Genomic DNA, 22,447 nt, shown 5'->3' on the forward strand with positions numbered 1-22,447 from the left:
CATATAAGTTTAGTTGCACAGAAGTTTTCTTTAGTCACTGTGTGTAAATTGTTTTTGTAGTAATAGCTTGGAAAGTGGGCAATACTGGTAGTCTACAGTTTACTTTTATCTGGCTCTTGGTCGTGATGATAATTATTTGGCCAGTAGGGGGAGCTGCAGTTACCGATATGTGACTTCATTTCAACTGGTTTTCAAAAGAGTGACAGGCAAGGGAAGGAAAAGCTTTACTGACAAAAGAATGTGATTGGAGTTCACAGAGAGGAAATATAAATGACCAAGAAGCATTTTTTGATAACTACTTAAAGGACTACAGATTAAACGATATTTAAAAAAAAACAAGCAAATGGCAAATGAACTGTTCTGCCAAAGCTGGTATGGGGGGTCTTCAAACTACTAATGAAATTTATGCATCGGGCCCAGCTTTTCTGGAAGATATTTTGGCAGCATGTGTTAACAAGTCTAAGAATTTAATTTAGTAATTCTATTTTTAGGAATTTATCCTAAAGTGAGAGGTAGAGCTTTAAGAAAAACTTGTGGAAAAAACATTAATTATAATAGTAAGAAACTTAACCTAAAAAGCAGCAAGAATAATGGAAAAATGAATTATGATGTATTTAAGAGTACACAATTATACAACCACTAGATATTATTATTTTTGATGAACTTTATTTTTATGTTGTTGAATATATAAGTGAAAAATTTATACTACAGAGCTATGGAAGAATTCTAAAACCATAAAAGACAAAGTGTGTGTGTGTGTGTGTGTGTGTGTGTGTGTGTGTCTATGAGAGACAGACAGACAGACATAGATGAATGGGAGGGGCTATATCAAAAACCCAAATTTATTTGCTTTTGGAAAAAGGAGTTTGCTGACAACCCAGAACCATATTTATTGTAAATAGAACAAGCTTCACTGAGTCTATCAACCAGTTATTCTGTGTAAACAGGCAATAAGGGATGTTTTGAAGTGAGGCATTATTAAACTAAAAAGAAGGATGTTAATCTAAAAATCATTCTATGAAATTTTCACCTCAGACCTTGTTTCTGTCCTATAGGAACCCAGAGTGGGTTTATATATAAATTTTAGCACTTATTGAAATTTATTTTAACTCCAGGTACCTTTTGGTTATAACATATCTTGTAGTTATTTATGTCTTTTTGAGACAGGGTCATGCTATGCAGTTCAAGCTGGCCTTGAGCTTACTTTGTAGCCCAGGCTGGCCTCAAACTTAGAAGGATCCTCAGCCTCTCGAGTACTGGGAGAACAGTGGGCACCTCCACACCAGGTTCTTCCTGCAGGTATCTGTTATCTGTTGTATAAAGAAACACAGTAGTCAGGAGTGCAGGCAGGAGGATGCTAGATTTAAGGACTACCTGGCCAATGTAGTGAAACTGTGTCTCAAAATTGCATCCAGCTGAGTGTGGTAGTGCATCCCTGATCCCTGTAGTGCCAGCACTTGTGATCCCGGCACTTGAGAGTTGAAACAGTATTGCCAGGTGTTCAAGGCCAGACTGAACTGCATAGTGAGACTCTGTCTCAGAAAACAGACAAAAAACAAAAAACAAAAACAAAAAAAAAAGAGGGAAGGGAAGTGGATAAAAAAAAAGTTGTACAGAATTATGTACATGAACCTTCTCCCCAAAATGACTGTAAACTGCATGAACATTAAACATATACTAATAAACAAAATTAAGAAGGGCTAAGGATATGGCTGAGTACTAGAGTGCTTGCCTAGCACATGTGAGGCCCTGGGTTCAATACCCAGTACCACAAACAAAACAACAAAAAGAACAAGTTTATTAGGTGAGGTACACGTCTGTAATCCCAGCATTTAGAGGACTGGGACAGGAGGATCACCATGAGTTTGAGGCCAGCCTGAACTACGTAGCAAAACTCTGTCTCAAAAAACAAAGCAAAACAAAACAAAAAATAAAAAAGCTTAAAAGTTTAAGAGTTTGGTAGATTATATTGAGATTTAATGGATAAATTGATATTTATCATATTGATATATTTTCTGATTCTTAGTATCATATTGCCCTTTGGCACTCCTGTTTTCTCATTTAAAGATACTTTTTAATTTACAGTGAAGCTTCCTAAAACCTTTTAGTCATTGCAATTATATACTTCACTCCACCTTTTCAACATTGCTTTCCTCTCAGATTTATGATAACCACTCAGAGCTGCATTTTATTTAATGTTTTTTATTAAAATATTTTTTACTTGAGAACTGTATTGTTTTTGAGAACTACATTTTAGTTATGGCTAAAGTATGATTTGATAGAAGCACAGGAAAATATGTTCTGTTTAGTCTTTTTTTGCTGATACAATTTCATCTTTTTTTCTCTCTCAGCCTAGAACATCGTATTGTCTTTAAGGGACCTTCTATAATTATTCAAACAATTATTCTTTTTGACTGGAGGGCATGAGTGTAGCTTAGGTTTTTATCCTGTAAATGCTTTACTTTTCATTTGTCTCTGTGGTAATACACTTGCCATTTTTCTGAATGCCATGTTTTAGTCTTTCCTGGCTTAGTGGGCTCTCAGTGGTAACCTGGAATAAGAGTTACCTTGTTAGTTAGGTCTGATGGTTATAAAGCTTTGAGTTGAAGTGCACCCCTGTAGAATATCCACTTTGGGTCTAATTTTGTCTATACAGGAACTGCCCAGAGCAAATCTAGTTTCTCTTCTGCTTGGATAGGCCTTCTAATATTTAGACAGCTTTCCTGCTTGCCAAAGTATTCTCTAGACCAAAAATAAATCCTAGGTTTAGCAAATGTTTCTTATTTGGTACACTTAGAAATTCTTTCCATCTTTTAGTTCCTTTAGTTTTCCAACTCAGTGTGATATTTTATTGTCAGGAAGTTTATCCTTCTATCTGCAAATTGGAGATTCTCTGTATATCTTTCGTATAACTTTTCAAAATTTTTATTAAGTACATGTTTCCAATATGTAGTGAATTGGTACATATATGTAACACATTTCGATTCCCTTCTTTTTTCCCCCTTTTCCAGCCTCTTATTTCTCCAGCATTGGATTCATTTATCTTATAAAACCTTGTAAAGTTAATTATTATATATACAGATTGAAAACCAAGCTAAGTTTTTCTATAAGAGATATCATGTGATATTTAAGCTTGTGTGTCTTTAGTTACTTAGTATCATTATAGTTGCAAGGTGCATCTATTTTCCTATAAATGATTAAGTTTATCTTTATGACAGTTCTGCCTTGTGTACAACACCTCTTTTTTGCCAACTGAACATACTTTTATTGTTTTCTTTTTTTAACCTTATATTTTTTATTAGCACAGTGTATCATACATATTGATCACATTCGTCATAAGGAATTTGTACCTGTAGGTAATATATTTTGATTATTCTTTTTTTCCCCACTCCCCTCTCCTTCCTCAACTGCTTCTTTCTTTCCCCATTGACAAAGCTTTGTTTCCGATTTTCTATTCTTTTTTTCCTCGTTCCTTCTTTTCTTTCCCTGTCCTTCCCTTCTTACTCCTCTTCCATTGGAACATGTTCTTTGTGCTTCTCAGTGTTTGTCCCCCATTTTGCTCCTTATTTACCCGTTGGTTTTCTCACACAAGAGAAGCAATGCGGTGTTTAAACTCTTGTCTCCAATTTATTTCACTTAAGATTATGGTCTTGAGGTACACCCATTCCTGATGAATGAATCAAGTTTATCCTTTTTATGGCAGAGTAGTACTCTACTGTAGAAATACCTCCTTTTTTTAACCATTCATGTATTGATGACCTTTAGCTATTAGAGCTTGCATTTTTAAACATGAGTATGCATGCATTACTGTGGTATATCTTTAACTCTTTTAGGATGATATCTAAAAGTAGATAATATCTATTTTTAGTTTTTGAGGAATCTTTTTTTTTTAAATTTTTTTTTGGTCTTTTTCGTTTTTATCGGTACCAGGGATCGAACTCGCGACTGCCTGCTTGTAAGGCAGGCGCTTATGCTGCTGAGCAAAATCCCCAGCCCCAGTTTTTGAGGAATCTTAATACTGATTTCTGTAGTGGTTGTATTAGTTTTCAGTCCCAGTAAAAATGAAGATGCTTTTCTTTTTTTCTTTCTTTTTTTGTACCAGGGATTAAAGGCAGGCACTTATGCAGCTGAGCTAAATCCCAGGCCTGAAGATGCATATTTCTTTGTCCCCATAGCTTCACTAGCATCTGTTACTGGTTGATTTCTTTACTTTTTTTTTTTAATCTTTTTCAGAAAGGGTTTTGCTCTGCAGTTCAGGCTGGCATTGAACTTACTTTTGTAGCTCAAGCCAGCTTCGAATTCACAGTGATCTTCTAGCTTCAGTACCCATATGCTAGGGTTACAGGTGTGTACCACCATGTCTGGCTTTTTTTTTTTTTGGCAGACAGAGTTTTGCTGTCTAGTTCAAGCTGGTTTTGAACTCACAAGGATCCTCCTGCCTCAGCCTCCTGAATGCAGGGACTACAGGCATGCAGCACCACACCTGGCTGGTTGATTTATGATGGCAGCCATTCTTTCTGGCATGAGATGGGATCTGTATTGTTTTAATTTGTTTTCTCAAATGGCCAGTGATATTGAACATTTTTTCATGTATTTATTGGCCATTTGTACTTTTTCATCTGAGAAGTGTCTATTCATTTCAGATGCCCATTTTTGGATTGGGTCTTTAAATTTGAGAGTTGTGGGTTTTTTTTTTTTTTTTTTTTGAATTCTTTATATATTCTTAGATAATCTTTGAATAGTTAGCAAAAATTTTCATATCACTTGTTTGAATGTTAAATATATCATTTTAAAAATCATTTTTAAGATCAGTCTTTATTTAGTCAGTTGGGGTAGTGCTTCAGTATCCACTATAACTTTCTATCTCTAAACCATACTCCATATATGGTAAATATTCAGAATTCTGTAGTCAATCAGATTAAAAAGAACAATTTTAAGTATAAATTTTCAAGGACTTTATGAAAGCCCACATAAAGTATATTTATGTACTTCTGAGAATTTGTGTAGACTGCTATATGATTTGTCTTTTCTTATTCATGCAGTATTTCTTTTGATCCCATCCTCTATTAGAGCCCTTTTCTTGAGTAGGTGGGAATTAAATTGAGGGGTTTCTTTTGCATTGAAGTATTTTTTGTTCTTTTGTTTTCTGAGACAAAATTTTTTTTTTTGTTGTTGGTACCGGGGATCGAACTCACAACTGCGCGCTTGCAAAGCAGGCGCTTATGCCGCTGAGCTAAATCCCCAGCCCTCTGAGACAAGATCTTACTATGTAGTCTAGGCTGGCCTTCAACTTACTGCATACCTGCCTCAGCCTCCTGAGTGCTGGGATTCAAGCATGTGCCACCACACTTGGGTTTTTTGTTAGTTTTTGTTCAGCAAATATTTAGACTACCTAAATATGCTCAGAATTGAGCAGGGGTTTGGGTAAATGTTATTGATAAAAGAAATAGATCCAGATTTTCTTTTTCTGACAGAAGAGTCTGCAGGTCACTCTTAGATGATTGTCAGCTAGTATGTTCTCCCCAGTAATTTTTCGTTTTTGCTACCGGGGATCAAACTTACAACCTTGCGCTTGCCAGGCAAGGTGCTTGTACTGCTGAGCTAAATCTCCGGTCCCCTCCCCAGTAGTTTTATAATTTACATTTAAGTGCTTTAAAACTCACAGAATATTTTGGAATTCTGTGATTACCTGGGATTTTACAAATATTTTGGAAGCATGTTGTTTATTTAATGATGAATTTGATTCACTGTCAGTGATTTGTATGTGTTAAAAAAATAATTTAGAAATGAATAATTTAGAAATAGATGTTTCCCTTGTATCTTCACCAGTAAGTATTGAAGCAAATAAAAATTGTATGTCAGCTGTCTTACTTTGATCATAAGAGTGTGATTTATCAAGTGACTCTTTCAGTCTTCCTTTGACATGTAGCATTTTATAATTTATTTATTTTGTTTTTTTGAGAAAGGTCTACTGTGTAGTTCAGGCTGGCCTTGAACTCACTAGATAGTCCGAGATGGCAGGGAATTTGTGGTGATCCTCCTGCCTCATCCTCCCAAGTGCTGGGATTATAGACAGGCATGTGCCACCACACATCCCATATTTTACAATTTAAACCATCTATTACTACCTTTACATTTTCATGTAAAGTTTTGTTGTTTTGCCTGCATAGGTCTTTGTGCACCCAACCAGTTATACTTAATGGTCTTTTATGACTTTTCCTAATTTTTATATTTTTTAGAGGTTTTCTTTCTCCCTTTTACCATGCTATTTAGCAGTTTAAAATTTTTGATTGGGTACCTGATTTTTTTTTTTTTTTTTTTGGTACCTGACCTTTTTTTGGTTTTGTTTTATGGTTCTGGGGATGAAGCCTAGGCCTCCACACTCCTCCTTTTTTAATTTTTATTTTGTGATAGGGTCTTGCTAAATTGCCCTGATTGGGCTCAAACTTTTGACCCTCCTGCCTCAGCCTCCTTGAATACTGGGATTGCAGGCATGGTCCATTATGTTCTGCAGGACCTAATCTTTTGATTTCTTACTTTCAGTAAATTACTTTAAAGTCTGTCTCTATGCTTTATATTGCACATTTGTTTCTTTTTTTTTTTCTTTTTGTCTTTTTCGTTTTTATCGGTACCAGGGATCGAACTCACGACTGCCTGCTTGCAAGGCAGGCGCTTATGCCGCTGAGCTAAATCCCCAGCCCCTGCACATTTGTTTCTAAATAAAAACTTAATTTTATGTAACTAAAGCCTTTCTTTTGGTGTATCTGTGTTTTTTAAAACTGGGTACAAAGGGGGCTGGGGATTTAGCTCAGGGGCGCCTGCCTTACAAGTGTGCCGTCGTGAGTTCAATCCCTGGTACCGATAAAAACGAAAAAGACAAAAGAAATAAATAAATAAAATTGGGTGGAAAGCTGAGCATCGTGCATCCCTGTAATACCAGCACTCTGGAGACTGAGGTAGGAGAATCACAGGATCAATCCCTGCCTGGGCAACTTGGAGACTTAGTGAGCCCCTGTCTCAAAATAAAAATGTAAAGGACTGGGGATGTAGCTCTGTGAAGGACCTGGTTCAGTCCCCAATACCAGAAAAATAAAATACTGGGCAGTCATACAGTATACTGTTCATCTTTCTTGACTGTATAGAGTGTTGGTTAAATATGTTTTATCTCAATTACTAGTGGATAATTTTTGGTCATAATTTAGCCCCAAGTTCTGCTATGTATGTTTGTCTTAGAGACTTTAGTGTTTTTGAGAAAGTGTGTAATTATTAGAATTTTATACCATTTCACTTTCAAAGAAGTTTTGTGTTGTTAAATGTGGATGCTGCTGCTGCTAATGATGATGATTATTTGATTTCTTGAGACAGGATCTTACTATGCAGTGACAAGGCTGACCTTGAACTCCTTTGTGTCCCAGCTTGACCTCAAACTTTCAGCAATCCCCCTGCCTCAGTTTCCCAAGTGCTGGAATCACAGACATGCACCACCATGCCCAGTGTTTTTTTTTTTTTTTTTCTTTAAACAAAAAAGAAGTAAAAATGATGATACAGGCTTTCAAAACAAAATAATTAGGAGCTTAACACTTCAATATATTGCATATATAGTTCAAATTACAAGATATAGGCATAAAAAATAATCATACTCAGCTTTAACATGTGGATTATTGAAATCCATTTTATTATTTCTGTACCTTTTAAGTTTCTGATTCATTGAGCTTTAAAAAGAAACCTCAATTGAAGTTTATCAGGTCTCTTGTTTTATGTAAGAAAAAATTGAAAACAATGAAATAATTTGTCCAGTCATATAGTTACTTAAGTGTAAATCTAGAATTAGAATGCTAGCCTGTTAATTATCTAATCCAGTGATTTTTAATTAATTAATTTATTTTTAATTTAATTTAAAAATACTATTTTGTAATCCAGTGATTACTAGGGGGTGGACTTGTGTTAATTACACTTATCTTAGTCTACGTAAACAAAAATGTTGTTGGTTAACAGAGGAAGAAATCAAAATGATTAGTCTGGCTGGGAAATGAGCTGACTGATCAGCATATTCTTTCCTGTTCAGCACATACTCTTCTTTTTAGATGCCTTCTATTTGTGGATTAGGGCATCTTCCTTATACCCTTGATCATGCCAGCAATAACAATGCCAAATAAATATTTTCTCTTTGAACTAGCCTTTTGTAGAAGCTTTGCCAACCATCTGTTATAATATTCTTCAGGCAGAGTATAATACTATTGCTTTTGTTTAAGCTTTAAAAATAATAATACATTCCAGTCCTAAGTCCCTAAAGATTACTCTTCCAGTAATAGGATTTTGTGTTCTTTTTGTCCTACTGGAGATTGAACCCAGGGCCTTTGCACTGAGCTATCTACCTATCCTTTTTAAAATTTTTAACTTAGAGACAATCTCATTAAATTCTTAAACTGCTGAAGCTCAGCTTGAACTTCTCATCCTCCTGCCTCAGTCTCAGAGTACTAGGATTACAGGTGTAGCAATAGCACCTGATAGATTTTTTTTTTTGTACTGCGGATCAAACTCACCACCTGACAAGATTTTATGTTTGATTTACTATTTACTGTTCACTCAGTGATGTCTTGCTGTCACTCCTGTAGATAAGGGATTGTATTAGTGACATGTTGAATCTTCTTCATTTCATAATCACATAATTCACATAAATCACATTTCAAATCACATTTGAATTTGAGACAAATCTAAGTTTTCCTTATAAATATGCTGGCAGTGAGTTTGGAAGTATAACATAAAGGTAAATTAGTACTCAGAGTTATTTCTCAAGGAGGAATAAATGACAGAACTGTGGCTTACCTTCTGATTTTTACAAGTAGTTCATTGTTATGCGAAATCAAAGTCTTTAGAAATTTAGTGCTATTTTGGCTTCTTTCTCTTTAAATAGTTTTATTGTGGTATTTCACTTTAAAAAATTTATCCATTTAAGTATAGAATAAATGGATTTTTACTATATTCATAGTTCATCCATCATTACAGCCTGTTTACATTATTTTTAATATTTCACAGAGAACTTCTATATTTCTTAGTGTCAATCTCTATTTTCTTTTTTCCAAGCCCCTACCAAGCACCAATCTACTTTTGGTCTACTTGGAAGTACCTATGCTGGACATTTCACATAAATGAAATGTTACAGCAAATGGTCTTTTATGAATGGTTTTTTTCACTTAGCCTATTTTTAAGTTTCATTTATATTGTAGCATACATCTATATTTCACTTCTTTTTATGGTTGAATAATATTCTATTTTATGTATATGCCATTTTTTTATTATCCATTAATTAATTGATGGACATTTGGGTTGTTTACATCTGCTAGCTATTATGAATAATATTGCGGTAAACATCCTTGTAATCTCGCATAGTAGTACATAACTATAATTCTAGTACTCTGGGAGGCTGAGGCAGGAGGACTGCAAGTTGGAGCCCAGCCTGGGCAACTTAGTAGTTAGAGATCCTATGTCAAAATAAGTATAGAAAGGATACATATGTAGCTCAGTGTTAGGACCCTGGGTTCATTGTCTAGTACTGCAAAAGTTGTGCCAGTTTTTGTTTGGATACCTCTTTCTTTTTTTTTAAATATGGAATTCTTCACGAATTTGCATGTCATCCTTGTGCAGGGGCCATGCTAATCTTCTCTGTATTGTTCTAATTTTAATATATGTGCTGCTGAAGTGAGCACATTTGGATACTTCTTTTCAGTTATCTTGGCTATATCCAATAGTAGAATGCTAGATGATAAAGTGACTTTTAACTATTTTTTATTCTTTTGGTACTGGGAATCAAATTCAGGATCTCATATTTGCCAGGCAGGTACTGTGCTGCTGAGCTGTATCCCCAGCCTCTTAACTATTTGAGGAATCACTAAACTGCAGAGGAGTTATGCCACTATATATTTCCACTAACAATGTATGAGGGCTCCAGTCTCTTTACCTCCTTGGTAACATCTGTAAGTGTGTCATTTTTAAAATTGATTTAGTTGTTGTAATGAGTGAAGGAAGCAGTGTCTCACTGTGGTTTTGAATTAACTTTTCCTGATGACTAACAGAGATCTAGTCATGTGATTACTGACCATTTATATGTCTTTTTAGGACTGATACCCGTTCATATTCTTTGAATATTTTTATAATGGATTGTCTTTTTATTGTTGAGTTGTAAGAGTTACTTATATGTTCTGGATATAAATCCCTTGTCAGACAAGATTTGCAAATGTTTTATTTTGTACTTTGTGTTTTCAACTTTTGATGATGGCCTTTAATGCAGAAAACATTTAACAATATTATGGAGGTATGGTAGTTGCATGCTTGTAACTCCAGCTAGTCTGGAGGCTGAGGCAGAAAGATTGCAAGTTCAGGCCATCTTTGGCAACCTAGGAAGACCATGTCTAAAAATACAAAGGGCTGGGTTTAGAGCTCAGTGGTAGAACATTTACCTAGCAGGTAGAAGTCGGGGGTGGCGGGGGGGGGGTGATCAATTGAAGCCCAGTTACCTATTTTCTTTTGTCGCTTGTGCGTCTGGTACTATATCCCACAACCATTGTCTAACCCAAGGTAATGAAGATGTACTGCTTTGTTTCTAGGAATTTTGGCGTCACATTTTTTTTAAAGTTAATTACAATGAATTTTTGTGTATGGTGTGAGAACAGGGATCTAATGTCTTTTGGGTGGGGGCAGGGTTTTGCTGTATAGTTCTGTGTGGCCTTGAATTCACTATGTAGCCCAACCCGGTCTGGAACTCAGCACTCTTCCAGCTGTAGCCCCCCTGTGCTAGGATTACAAGCGTATGCCACCATACCCAGCAGTCTAGTTTCATGCTGCTGTACATAAATAAATGCTGGAACACATAAATAAATGCTGTTGCAGCAAAGTCTGTTGAAAGTACCATTCTTTCCACCATAGACTCATCTTGACACCCTTGTTTGAAATAATTGACTGTCAACATGAGGTTTTATTTCTGTACCGTCAGTTTTATTCCTTTGATCTACATATTTATCTTTATGCCAGTACTGCACTGTTCTGATTTCTGCAGCACTGAATTATGTTTTAAAATCTTGAGCTGGGTGTGGTGCTACGTACTATAATCCTAATACTCAGGAGGCTGAGGCAGGAATAGCACAAGTTCAAGACCAATTGAGGCTACATAGACTGTCTCAAAAAACAAAGCAAAAATTAGAAATGAAAATCTCCTAACATTGTTCTTTCTTTACAAGGTTTTAAAAAATTTATTATATTTATTTTGAGATAGGGTCTTGCTAAGTCATTAAGTTGTCCTGGCTCAAACTTGTAATCTAGTCTTTTTGTGTTGGCCTCCCACAGTACTGGAATTACAGACAGATATGTGCCACCATGTCCTGCTTTGATTATTTTGAATGTTCTGGGAATACATTGGTTCTGTAGGTCAATTTAGGGAGAGTATTGGCATTTTAACAGTGTTACATATTCTGATCCTTAAACATGGGGCACTTCCCATTTAACTGGGACTTTAATTTCTTTTGGCAGGTGTGTGTGTGTTCACATTAAGCTAAATCCCCAGTCCTTTTTAGTTTTTTTATGTTGAGATGGAGTCTTGCTAAGTTGGTGAGTTGGTCAGATGGGGCTCAGACTTGTAATCCTCCTGTCTTAGCCTCCTAAAGTGCTGGTATTACAAGCATGAGCTACCACACTTGGCAGTTTTTATAGACTACAGTAACATTTTTACTTTTATTAAATTCGTTTCTAAGTATTATTTTTGATACTATGGTGAATGGAATTGTGTTAGTTTCATTTTCATACTGTGTTTTGTCAGTATATAGAAATATAATTGTAATTTGTGGATTGATCTGATATCCTATAATCTCATTGAATTTGCTTATCAGCTCCAATATTTTATTTGTCAGTTCCTTAGGATTTTATATGTATATGATTTTGTCGTTGGCCATCAGAAATAGTTTTATGTCTTTCTTTCTAATTTGAATGCTTGATTTCTTACTTGCCTGGGCTAGAAACTCGAGTACAATGTTGACTACAAGTGGCAAGAGTGGACATACTTCTTTTGTCCTTCATCTTAGGGATATACGTTCCATCTTATCTCTGTTAACTGCAGTTTTAGCTATGGGATTTAAAAAAAAATGCAAATATCATTTATCAGGTTGAATAAGTTTCCTTCAATCCCTACTTTGTTGAATGTTTTCATTATAATTTATCAAGTGCTCTTGCATCCATTGAGATGGTCATGTAGTTTGTATTCTCTATTAATATTGTATTTTGTAGTGCTGTAGTTGACTTTCAGAGGTTAAACCAACCTTGAATTCTTGGGATAAATCACATTTAGCAAAGATGTATAATCCTCTTTGTTGTTACTGGATTTATTTTGCTTTGCAAGTTTAAAGTCTTCTAGTGTTTTTGTCTGGTTTGGATATTAGAATAATAATGTGTGCCCCCCCCCCCTTTCTTTTTGAGACACAGTCTTGCTATGCAGTTCAGGCTGGCCTTGCTCATTTTGTAGCCCAGGCTGGTCTCAAACTTGGAACAAAATGATCCTCCTGCCTTAGCCTCTGGAGTGCTGATTACAGGTGTGCATTACCACACCCAGCTATAATGGCCTTATTGAATGCACTGAAAGGTGTTCCTGGTTTTATTGTGAAATAACTTTAGTTTAATTTTGAACACTCATTTAGCAGTAGTATGTTTTAATTCCTAATTATTGGGTGAAGACAGTAGTTAACTATATAACTAATGCTTAAAAACAGTTGGTTATTGAAAATACAGAAGCCTCTCTGAGAGCAATGGCACATTATATGAAAATGATAAAGAGATGCAGAATTAAATATGATTGGATTAGGCCACCAGTTTTCATTCTAGACCTTTGCTGCCTGAGACATTCAGGGTAGAAGCTCCAAGTCTGGTTAGTACTTTAGATCCTTCTGCCTACTTGGTTCCCTTATTGCTTTTCTTAAATTACAGTATTGCTTTGTTATCTTTTTGAGACAGGGTCTTCCTATGCAGTCTAGGCTGACCTTGAATTCACTGTGTGGCTGAGTTTGACCTCAACTCCGGGCAGTCCTGTATCAGCCTCCCAAATGCTCAGATTATAAGCATGCACCACCAAGGCGAGCTTGCTACCTCATTTTGATTGTGCCGTGAATAACACTTAATTTGTTATTCGTGGGATGATTTAGACAAGCTTCAGAAAAGAGGACCGAAGAATGAAATGGAAAGTGCAAACCTACTAAAATTTTGCCAATTGGTTTTTCTTGACTGCCACATAGTTTATAATGGTGATTTTCTTTCCCCAAGAAGCATTACAGTGTTTAGTAGTCAGTAAGCGCTTACTCTTTTTTTTTGGTGCTGGGGATCAAACTCAGAACCTTGCATTTGCCAGGCAAGTGCTTATGAGTAGGCACTTAATCTTTATGGATGAATGGGAACTAATGGTAGGAATTTAAGTGTATATCCAGTTTTATTAGAAATTAAAGAGGGATTGTAGATACAGGTTAGTAGTAAAGTGTAACATTCTGGAGGTTTAGGTTCAAATTTCCAGCACACACAGAGGAAAAAGAAACAAGTAGTTTAAGTTAGGAATATAGTTATTATGATTATTATGTTATAAAATTTGATGCTGTGGCCTAAATATTAGCAGCATGGTCATTTATCTTTGTTTTGAGACAGAAGTTCCACTATATATTTAAGGCAGTTCTTGATCTTACGATCTTCATGCTTCAGTCTCCTGAGTGCTGGGATAGGCCACCAGGTCATATTTTGATATTCCACCATATATTTTAGGAAGAATGAGTACTTTTTTTTTTTTTAACCATTACTTTCAAAGATTTGTTTTCCTTTCTTATACCACAGAAAATAGTTTCACTTAACTATTTTATTTGTTTTTGTTTTGCTAGTTAAAATTAGCTCACGTGGGATAACCTTTTTTAGATAAATTTGTGTCAAAATGTGATTGTGGGAATTAATTTGGAGTATAGTTGAAAGTACTGAGTATTGTAATCTGAGGTTCTTATCAGTATAATTCAGAAGGGAAAACAGATTGCTGTTGAGAAAATGATATATGATAAATGATATATGGTAAAGTGGCAGAGATAAAGGCAGGGCAGGGACTTTGGGATTTCCTGAATTCTAATTGTGTTCTCAATAACTTATGTTGTATTTGATCATTTTGTGCCCATGACAATTTATATGTTACATGTTTTGGGTTTTCATCAGCTTCACAAAGGGACCACGTCCAGGGAGTTTTGCATACCTGTCTATAAATAAACTAGTACTTCTAACTTTTCAAGTACTTCCTGAGTGTAGTTTTGTTTGGAGCAGTTTGTCACAGCATGATATGTCTCTGAAGACTTCTCTGTATTGAAAAAAAAAAAAAGAATGCATTTTTCTATGTTTATGGTAATTGTAACAAAAGTAAATCAAATTTTACTGCAGTATCTAATTACATTGGGACTCTGGCAAGTTTTCTCCTTTATTTGGTGGCTTCCATAGCATATATATTGCTGCATATACAGAGAACCTAGTATAAGAATCTAGGAATTAGTGGATTAAAAAGGAATGTTTCTTTCCAAGAATGATGTGCCTCTCCATTGGAGGGAGCAGGTATGCCATCTTCCAGAATCCCTAGGTTAGCTGTGCCATCAGAGCAAAGATGTTTTTCATCATAATTTTGGAATCAGCAACTGATTTGGAAATTTTTTATAAAATTCCTTTTGCCTTGTGTACCTGTTGCCTCCTTTTTCTCTTTGAATATTCTTTTCCCTCTGTCTCCTGACTTATCAATTCCTCCACACTTGGCTGGCCAAAGTAAATAAAAAATAGCTTCATTTACAAATAATAATAGTTTAAACTTATGAGGTGTATATACTATTATCTTAATTCTAAATGAATACACAATACCTTTTTTGTATGTTCAGCAAGTTCTTTTGAAGTGTATCATTTGTGCTAGGTTATGGAAAAGGCTGCAGAGACGAAATGGTAAATGACAGAAACTGAGTGCCAGTCCTTTTAAAATGAAATGGTCTAGGTGGCATACTTTATTTTGAGTTAATAATTGCTTTAAATGTATGTGGTAGGAGGTAATTCCTTGTCATTTTGAGGACAATTTGGGCATATACATTTTTTTTTTTTGAGACACGCCTCACTGTGTAGTTCAGGCTGACCTTAAATTTGTGGCAGTCCGCTTTTCCTAAGTCTCCCTTGTGCTGGAATTATAGGCCTGTGCCATCATGCCTAGCCTGAGCATGTGAATTCTTGAGTTGCACTAGAATAATTGTGTTTAGGAATTTCTAGTTTGTTACAGTGTACAGAAGAGAAGTGTACAGTAGAGAAGTTAGAAAGTTCAGTTTTGGACATTGTTTATTATATAGATGACGGTGGTAGCTTTGAATTGGAATAGCCATAGTTCCTGCCTTCAAAGGCTTTCATTCAGGCTGGCTTGAAGAGCTGAGGCTAGTGTTTGAAAACAACCTCAGAGGAAATCCAGAGAGCACTTAACCAAGGGTATATAGTCCCAACTACCTAAAGTATTAAGTAAGCCATAATAGATTTATGGTGGAACATACAAAATGAGTCAGGATTAGATTAAGGAATCATGAACAAGTAACGGTAAAGATGATGATTCTGGAAAGAGGACACAGATAAAGATATGGATGGTGTCTAAGTTACTTTTCTTATTACTGAGATGAATACCTAATACCCAAAGTTAAAGGAGGAAAGGTTTATTTAGCTTACAGTTCACAGAGTTTTTTCATTTCATAGTGGGCTTGCTTCAAGGTGCGAGTGGCAGAGGGGCACTGCAGAGGAGAAACAGAAGACAGGAAGGCAGCGAAACAGCAAAGTAGCGAGGAATTACAGGGCAAGCTGACAACCTTCTTTCTGTCCTTTTTTGTTTGTTTCTTGTTTGGAGACATGGTCTCCCTATATCGTTCAGGCTGGTCTTGAACTCACTGTGTAACCCCGGCTGGCCTTGAATTTGCAGCAATTCTTCTGTTCCAACCCAAGTGCTAGGATTGCAGGTGTGCGCCACCGCCTGTGGCTGTCCTTTATGTTTTATCCTGGTCAGCGGTGTAGTAGTACTCATACTAGGGAGGGTCTTCCCATTATTCGCTCCCAGTACTATGCCAAACCAATCAATGGACTAATTTAGTTATCACACACTCTTGATCCCAGCATCACACACTTAATCCCAGCATCATACACTCTGAAAAGCCCCACCTATGTATCACTGTGTGAGGCTTTGAGGAGACAAGCTATAATACATAAGGGCAGAGTTGTTATAGGAGGGTACATTTTCCGAGGAATAATAAATTAGTTACATAACAAATAGCAGTGTAAATAATTGTAAAGTAACAGAATACTTTTAAAAATGTGAGAAATTAATCATTGGTTTTTATTTTAGGTAAGAAACCCTAACTCAAATTGGTTTAAACAAAAAGTGTTTCTTATATCATTCTGATATACCTGGAAGTCCACAAGTTATACAAATGTAAGAATTGGCTGATACTATGGCTTAATTGCTGTTCCTGAGGGCTGATATTTTTGCCAACTCTGTTCTGTCCCTTTGACGCTGGTAGTGTCTTAAGGGTTGCTGAAAGGTGATCTTAACAGTTAAAGGTGTCAAAGTATGGAAGAGAGAGGCTTTGTTTTTCTTGCTGTTTCATCTGTAGAATCCAAGGTTTGCTCAGTCTCCTCTCCTCTTCTCCCCATCAGCTTAACTTAGCTTAGTTTAGCTTTCTTTTTTTTCTTTTCTTTTCTTTTCTTTTTTCTTTCTTTCTTTCTTTCTTTCTTTCTTTCTTTCTTTCTTTCTTTCTTTCGAGACAGGGTCTCAAGCTGTAGTTCAGGCTGGTGCAGGCTGGCCACTCACAGTGATCCTCCTGCCTCAGCCTCTTGAAGAGCTGGATTATACAAGTATGTACCACCAAGTCCAATTCTCAAATGCATGGTTTTAACAGTGAGAATTTCAAAAAAACAAAAACAAAACAATGAGAATTTCCTACCATTCTTGTGATAGATTAGAAAAGTATTTTATAACCTTGCTTATTTGGGGCATAATTATATCTGACAGTTTTCAGGAGTTGGAGCAATACATTATTTTGTAATGAGTGTTTTTGAATATTTAAGTATACATTGTAAAGGGTTTTGCTTTATTTGGGAATTTTCATTTTGTTAATTTAGATTTCAGAATTCTTAGGTCACGGCTCTATTTTGCTAGTCTTAGAATTCTGAGTCAATATCCTTCTGTGTTTTGTGAAATTATTATTGAGATACGTGTACATATATTTTAGAAATCAACAGTCTTCTTGAGATTATAAATTAAGGGAAGACTAAAGATCTTTTTTGAATGCATATTCAAATATGTATACATATATGTATTACTTTATTCTTTGTGTAATTGGACCCTGTGATTCTAAAACTGCCTACTTTTGATGTTTGAGAACTATTGCTAGGCTGGAGAGTGTGATTTCTTAAGGACATAAATGGAAACCCAAGAAACTATAGGTGCTAATGCTGTAGGAGCTGGTGAGCTATTTTAACTTTGTAGGCCTGCTAAAACTGTTCTTTAACCGTAGGAAGGGTGGTTTTCTTTTTTTTTTTTTTAAGCAGAAGTGACGAATAACACCGGATATTGGTTCTACGGTAAACCACAAAAAAGTATAGAGCATTTTGCATCTTCCTTTTTGGTAGTAGACCATACAGTTCTCGTCAGCTGAATTTGATGATTTACTTGTTGGAACCAGTTTTTTCCTTTGGGTCATTTATAATACTGTGTTGAGTCCTATTAATTACCAAACACATTTTTTGGCAACTTTAGCTTTAAAGTTGGAATTATACTTTGTATAAATGTGACATTTTGTATTATACTGCGTAATTTTTTAAACCTGGAAAAAGTTCTATTATATTAAGAACCTATTTTGAGAACAAAATTTTAAAAATACTGATAAACTGGCCCTGAGAAATGATAAGGTGCCACCACTTTAACTGTGGTAGGAAAGTGGGAAGTTTGCTTTTTGTTGTGCATGGGTTTCTCTGTGGAGTTCTTTGTTAACTTTTAGCTTAGCAGTGAACTTCCATTTGGTGGCTGCAGGAAGCATAAATACTCATTGTGTAATGCTTTGCCTGTTTTGGCGGATCTGCCAAACCATGACACCCTAAACAAGACGCGTGCTTCTTAACACAAACTACAGTTCCCAGCGGGCCCGGCGCTGGTTGGCCATCACTTCCCCTCTGGCTGCTTGCTGCCCCTTCCCTGGCCGGGCGCAGGCCCTCGCTCGCGCCTGCGTAACGACGCGTTTTTGCCCCTGTCCTCTGGCGGCTGCGGAGCGCGGCGCTGGGGCTAGTGCCCTGCGGTGCTGCAGTGTACCGAGGCCGGCTGTGGGACAAAGGGCGGGTGGCGCAGACCGCCTCACTGGTCCGGGGGCTGCCTGCCTTCTGGCTTAGTACACGGCTGGCGTGGCAGCGACGGCCTCCCCTCCGTACTACACTGTACACACACTTCCTTGCTCACGTCCTCTGGCTCTGCTGCGCCAGTCTGCCCTTGCCCACCTCTCACACCGGCGCGCGGCACCGCCGGCCCGAGCGCAGACGGAATGTGACGGCGTCAGCGCCTCAGGTTAGCCTCGCTTCGGCCAGAGCCAGGGCCCTTTTCCGCTTGCCGCAGTGCTGCGTGTCGCCGCCGCGCGCCCGCGGCCAAGGGGCCCGGCACCGCGGCTTCCGCAGACTGAAGGTGCAGATACGGCGAGAAGCCATGACTGAGGCGGCGGCGGCCGCGCCTCCTGGCGGCTCGCGGGGGTGGCGCGCCGGGCGCCCCCTGGCGGCGCGCCGGGGCGGAGCGGCCCTTCGCCGCCGCAGCCGCAGCCGGCGGAGGCGCTGCTGTCCCTCCTCCCCGTGTCCCCGGCGCTCGCCCGCTCGCTCGCTCCATTCTCCCTCCGCTTCAGATTAAAGGGGGGGAGGGAAAAGGAGCTCGGCCGCCATTTTCCCAGCGCCGCCGCCACCGCCGCCACCACTCGCCGAGCCGGCGGGAGAAGCGAGCACCGTAGTGAAGCCGACTCGTCTCGCCGCGGCGGCGCGGGGTTCGGCCAGAGCGCGGCTCCCGGCCGGGAAGAAACACCCGAGGGTGGCGGCCGGGGTGCGGGCTCAGCTGCAGACGGCGGCGCTTGTTTGTGCGGGGCGGGGGGGCGGCTTCACCCTCTGCCCCCGCCCGCCAGGCCAGGCTGCGGACTCCGGCCGTGCGCAGGCCCTGCAGGAGGAGGAAGGCCGGAGAAAGGGCCCGAAGAGAAGAAAAAGCGGCCGCTCCCCGCGCCACCACCTTCCCCTCCCCCTCCTCCTCGCGCCCCCCCCCCCGCCCGGAAAGTCAGGGCGGCTCCGGGCGCCGGGGGGAGGAGAGCGGCGGGCCTGGCCGAGCCGCCGCCGCGCGCCCCCGCCAGCCGGCCCTCGGCGCCCAAGCCGGGGGCTGTTTGCAAACTGCGCCCATTTTGTGGGGCCGAATCCGCCCGGGCTACGCTCCTCCATCACGTGGTAGGTGCTGCTGCTGCTCCTCTCCTCCTCCTCCCGCTGCCCTTTCTCCTTCTCGCTCTCCCTGTGGCTCCCATTTCTCCCTCTCTTTGTTAGTTGTAACTAGAAAGGCAGGGCAGGGGAGGAAAAATCCCCGGAACTTTAAATGGCCTCTTTGGGCTTCCCCGCTGCGGGTCCGGGCTGGGAGGCGCCCCAAGGGCGGGGGTGTGCGGGGCCCTTCCCCGCCAGCTGCCGCCTCGTTCGCTGGGCTTTCCTTTGGCGTTCTATTTAAAAAAGGCGGCCTGATGAACATGGTTTATTCTTTAAGAAAAACCAAAACAAACTCTGGTTCTCGCTTTGAACTTCTCTTGACTGCAGAAGGCCTTTCTTTGCTCGAACGTCTTGCGTGTTTCACGGTTTGTATCAGAACTCTGTTTCATTTATTATTTTTGTTGCCTATAAATTGAGGTCACTTACGTTTTCAGATCTAGTCTTCTCCAGGCGGACTTTTATTTAATTTTTTTAAATAAAGAGGAAGAGGCATTTACTGTATTTGCTTTTAAGTGAGTTGGTTCTTACTGCCTTTTGGGGGCCCTGCTTCCCGATTGACTGTCTTTTGATTTGCTTCAAAATGTGTAATTGTTTTCTTTTTGATAAACAACCGTGTTCCTGTGTTTTACTTAAAAATTCTTTTGTTTTCCAACGTTGGAGTCCCAGTGTGGAATTTTAGAGAAACACGTTACTTAACTATTGCTTATTGATTGCCTTAGGGGAAAAGGGTGACACGATGGCGCCACTTGAAATTACTCTTTCCTCCACCTCTGTTTTTCCCTTTTTATCCTGGAGGTCATTGGAGCATTTTCAGTGACCTATTAACAAAACTGTACTTGCGGGTGTTAACAGTACAACTGGTGGAGGCTAGAGTTTGGTACCTTCAGGGGTTGGCAGGCTGGAATCCCGCGATCCCCAAAGTTCCAGGAAAATCTCTAGTCCTCCAACCTCACCTCCCTCCCCTCCATTCACAATCCTGGTGTTGCCATCTCCTTTGTCACGTGGCTAGCCTTCATTGTGGTTTTTTGTTTGTTTTGGGGTGTATGGTTTGTATTTTAAATTGTAAGCTCGGAGAAACCTTCCTTCTTCCCTTTGGAGAGATCAAATTGTAGTTGTGGAGCCGGAGAACATTTTAAACGATAAAATTACATAATCTTTGCCTTGCATAATCATGGTATAGTTAATAAATTGTTGTTGAACTTAGTCATAAAGTACTTTCAAATATGGAAAGTAGTACATTAGAATATGTTTTCCATTTATCAGAATGGTCTATAGTTTCTGTTTTTCTTGGGTTTGGGGTCATTTAAATACTCTTTATTTACAAAGGCTTTAGTGGGTGTGTTTCCCCTCCCCCTCTCCTATGGGCTGTACAGTACTAGATTCCTTTTCTTAAATACTATCTTACCGGTGTAGAAAATTTCAGTTGTTGGCAGACGTTGTCAGCTAAGGCTCTTTTTTCCTCCCCCCCCCCCGCCCCCTTTACAAGAGTGAGTGCTTTGGAGCAGTTATTTTCTATCTAGGTGTAATTTACTAATATTTCTGAAGTTGGATTTTTGATCCACACTTTTTTTGCCGTTAATCTTGTAGCTTTAGAAGAGCACATTATTACTGTTACCGATTTCTTCAGGTCAGTTTTCCGGGTAAATTCCTATTATAAAATACAAAGTACATTCTTTTGTTTTTGGAGAGGTTACAAGACACCGCTTCAATTTAAGAACTGTCTTGTTAAAATTTTTTGAAGTAAGTATGTATGAAATGTTGATTCTTAAGTGTGTGTTGATCTCTTTCTTACCATGTATGTTTTCAGTGGTTTGGGCCATTTTCTTTGCTGACAGTTACATCATGTCATGTGATTCGTGCAGTATGATGTGTAGTTCTAAAAATACGGAAAGGTAAAAATGTCCTTTGGGGTTTTAAAAATTATTATAAATCTAAGATTACTGCTCTCATAAAATTCTGAGTTGAAATTCCACTTGATTGTCCAAATAAGTATACAATTCCTTTAACTTTTAGTATAGTTGATGTACAGTATTACTTAGTAACTTCAATTTCAGGTGGTTGACTTTACTGGGAACTACTTGGAGGACACCTTACATGTTACAAAAATTACTAATATCCTGTGTTTTGGTGATCGTGGTTGTCTTCCGGAACTGCTTCATTGAAGTTCATAGAAAACAAATTGTAATCTGCGGCTGTGCACAGTTAAAAGAATGATCATGATTAGTTAAGTATTGTTAGATCTGTGGTAGGATGGGGATTTTGGTCTTTGGATATATATAAACCTTACTGAAGTACTATATTGAGAGTTGTTCCTGTGTCTTTTCTGAAAGTCTTATTCAGAACATTAATGTTGGACTTTTGTGCTTTAAGTTTTTGCCTGCTTTTCATTCTTCCTGCCTACATATGTTATTTCTATGGTTAAACCTGCAGAACAGTTTTGATTGCTAGCTGAGTTAACTCTGTTGAAGAAAATTCTGGAAACTAGAAGGTGAATAAACCTTAGTTCACATGGATCTGAATTTTTATCAAGTTGAGAAGGAAAATACTACTGTATAGTCCAATTTTTCCTCTCAAAACATTGCCAGTACTCTCTTCCATGTCTTGTAATGTTACATTGTAGTCATTGTCTAGGTATTGAATTGACTACAGATTTAAATTTTAAAGTAAATAACAGGTTTTAGATTTGTAGTTTGATAAGATCTGATTCATGCAGTCTGTAAACACAGGGCCATGAAGGTGGATGCTTCTTTGAGAAGATACTTTAAATAAGTATCATTGAGTAAGTCCAGGTAGGTCTGATTGTGAGTAAAGCTTAATTACCTAATTACATTAGAAAAGCAGTTTTAAAAATGTTCCAAAATTCATCATACTAATCTTTCCTGTACTTTTGCAAGAGTAATCA

The 22,447-nt window shown here is 38.3% G+C and overlaps 1 protein-coding gene and 1 non-coding gene across 5 annotated transcripts in view; one reads left to right on the forward strand and one right to left on the reverse strand.

Moving 5' to 3' along the window:
* The window catches only part of Kansl1 (KAT8 regulatory NSL complex subunit 1), a 176,222-nt gene that overhangs the window by 12,025 nt on the left and 141,750 nt on the right, over positions 1–22,447 (forward strand). Inside the window, exon 1 of one of the 4 annotated variants that reach the window (XM_005001967.4) lies at positions 19,379–19,518. The exons of the other annotated variants lie outside the window; for them this stretch is intronic. The gene's annotated coding sequence lies outside the window, so the exon portion shown is untranslated. Of the gene's footprint in view, positions 1–19,378; positions 19,519–22,447 lie in introns of those variants that run through there. 4 annotated transcript variants of the gene reach the window in all.
* On the reverse strand, positions 9,601–9,707 carry LOC111755665 (U6 spliceosomal RNA). The gene has a single exon (XR_002790219.1). It is a non-coding gene; the product is annotated as a U6 spliceosomal RNA (small nuclear RNA).

The sequence above is a fragment of the Cavia porcellus genome, unplaced genomic scaffold (assembly GCF_034190915.1).
Source record: "Cavia porcellus strain 051 isolate PalLab524CR breed Dunkin Hartley unplaced genomic scaffold, mCavPor4.1 scaffold_32, whole genome shotgun sequence".
Lineage (NCBI taxonomy): Eukaryota > Metazoa > Chordata > Mammalia > Rodentia > Caviidae > Cavia > Cavia porcellus.